At 38.9% G+C, this 2838-nt stretch overlaps 1 pseudogene; it reads left to right on the top strand.

Moving 5' to 3' along the window:
* The first annotated feature begins 1544 nt into the window (after positions 1 to 1544).
* On the top strand, positions 1545 to 2025 carry LOC101583105 (annotated as a pseudogene).
* Positions 2026 to 2838: the final 813 nt, after the last annotated feature.

The following is a 2838-nucleotide window of genomic DNA, read 5'->3' as shown; positions in this document are numbered from 1 at the left end:
ATGATCTGTAATTACCAGACTATGCCCTAAAAACCTAGAACATCTTACCAGTGATAGATAATAATCAGCCTAAGAAGGGCCCTTAGTAATAAGTCTTATTTTTTCAGTTATGTTTTTATTTTTGTTGCTGGGACAAAATGCCCGTCACCCAAAATTAAGGAAGAAAAGGTTTATTTAGCTCACAGTTTGTGGAGGTTTCCGTATATATTTGGCTGGCTCTAAGGCAGGGCAGCTCATGGCAGAGAGCAGCAGTTCCTGGCTGCAAAAAATAGCAAAGAGCAAAGAGAAGGGCAGCAGCTGAGGCTTCTAACAAGTCTCTCTCCTCCTTATATTATAAGCAGGCTACCCTGGGCTGGAAGTGTAGAACTCACACAATGTCCAGGCCCTCCTCTCGCACAAGATGAAGATGTTTATAAAATAAAATCCCTGGCTCCCTGTCGAGTCACTTATATAAACTTTTTTTTTCAGAACCGGAGATTGAACTCAGGCCCTTGCGCTTGCCAAGGAAGCACTTATTCTACTGAGCCATCTCCCCGACCCCTTATATAAACTTTTAAACTTCTCCAGTTGACACAATATATCAACCAGTACACCTATATATTCATTTAATGTATTCTAGCATTTACATGAAAGGCGTAACATTTGGTATCCATCTTTCTGTGTCTTACTTACTAAACATAAAATTCTCCCATTCCACCAGTTTGCTAAAAATTAGGCCACGCAATATTTTTGGAAAACATCTCAAAATACAGGAAACAAAAGCAGAGATGGATGAATGGAATTATATGAAAGTAAGCAGCTTCTCTGTAGCAAAAGGAAGAATCCACAGTGTGGCAAGAAAACATACCAAATGGGAAGATCTGCAAACTATTCATCTGATAAGGCATCTATAACGCGTAAGAAATGCAAAAAATTCACACCAAAAACCCAAATAATTGAATCAAAAATGAACACATTTTATGAGCAGATAGATACATCCTGAAAGAAGCAATTCATATGGTCAACAAATTTATCAAGAAAAAACAGTTCAACAACATTAGGCATCAAAGAGTAAAATTCAAAGTACGACAACTCATCCCACTTATAATAACTATTATCAAAAAGAGAAAAAAAAAAGTAGGCCAGACATGTAAATTAAAAGAGCTCCAAGACATTGTGTGTAGGAATTGAAATTACTAGAGCTCCTATGGAGAAGAATGGACTTTCTTCAAAGGCTTTGACAATAGCAAACCTACTATGTGACCCAGCTATCTCAAGTTTGGTATGTATCCAGAGGAAATTATATAAGCATATCAAAGAGACTCCTATAGGACCATTTGCGGAAAATTTAACTGAGCACACTGTTCACACTACCTAAGTTATGGCATCAATCCAGATGTTCTTCACCAAATCAATAGATAAAGAATGTGATATGTAGTGTATAGAATATTATTCACCTGTAGAAAAATGTTGTCCTATTTTAATTTCACCAAAGAGACTTAAGATCAAAAAAGATGAATAACTTCCTAAATTTAATCGTTTCACAGAACTTGTAGGTTGCAGACATGATTCTAATGATAACTTGTGGGTCGGTGCTGCAAGGGCGGCTGCGGCAGTGCAGAGTGGCAGCGGGCGGTGGAGCAGCCCAGCGGAGGCAGAGTCCGCTGAGACTGGCGGGATACAAAGCTGGGAAGGACAGCGGCAGAGCCAGAGCCAAAGCCAAGGCTGGGTCGCGCTCGCAGAGAGCTGGACTGCAGTTTCCGGTGGGCTGCATCCACCGGAAAGACGCGCAGTACCAGCCATGGACGAGTGGGTGCCTCTGCGCCTTCTACAGTGCTGCAATCCTGCAGTACCTCACTGGCGAGGTGCTGGAGCTGGCAGGGAACTCGTGGAAGGATCTCCAGTCAGGAGCATCCCTCCACGTCACTTGCAGCTTGCCATCCGCGGAGATCGATTCTCTGGTGGAGGCGACTATAGCTGGCAGTGGTGTGATTCCTCACATCCACAAAGCTGATTGGAAAGAAGGGACAGCAGAAAACCGCTTAGGATTCTCACCTGCCCTCCACTTCCTCGCCCTTGTACTGTCACCTGGACAGAAGACATCGGTGGGGACACATGGCATTTTTAAAAGCAGTTAAAGGAAATGCATAGACAGTGCTGTAGACATAAACAACCATTGATCTGTTCTTAGACACCAAGTTAGATAAAGTACTTTTCGTGTGGTTACAGTTGGGTGGTGAATGGCTAGGTTTCTCCAATGTGTTTTATACAAAAAATGGAGTTGATAAACCATTTTTTACAAAATAAAAATAAATGAATTAATTACTAAATTTCAAGTTGCTTCTCTGTTGTGGACAATGACATTTTAAGCATAACACAATTCGTTGATGAACTTTAATGCTAAACATTTATATTAATGTTAGTTTATATTATAAATATAATATTAAAAGACCTGAGTATAAAATGTTTGTGAACCAACTAAAACAATAATTTGCCTGATAGATAAATTACAAAAAGCATCAGATTTAAATAACTAAACTAGTTCTATAAAAATTTATCTATTGCCTGAATTGAGATTTAATTAAAAGTGTGATACACATATGTAACATCTTTTGTCTGTTATTCAAGCTGTAATGTTCCAAGAAATTTGAAAAAGATAAATCGCCCACACATTGAAGCAATCCTTGAAGATAAAGCACAACTGTTATTTGTTCTGTATAACTATGTGATGGACAAATAATAAGGATGACAAGACAACTAATATCTACCGACATCTTTAAATTATTGATAGACACTTCACTTGCTGGAAAAACTGATACTTGTGGAAATTGTATTTTGTCTTGCTTTGATACTTATGCT

The sequence above is a fragment of the Octodon degus genome, unplaced genomic scaffold (assembly GCF_000260255.1).
Source record: "Octodon degus isolate 3935 unplaced genomic scaffold, OctDeg1.0 scaffold00289, whole genome shotgun sequence".
Lineage (NCBI taxonomy): Eukaryota > Metazoa > Chordata > Mammalia > Rodentia > Octodontidae > Octodon > Octodon degus.
This window is presented reverse-complemented; position numbering and strand designations above follow the sequence as displayed.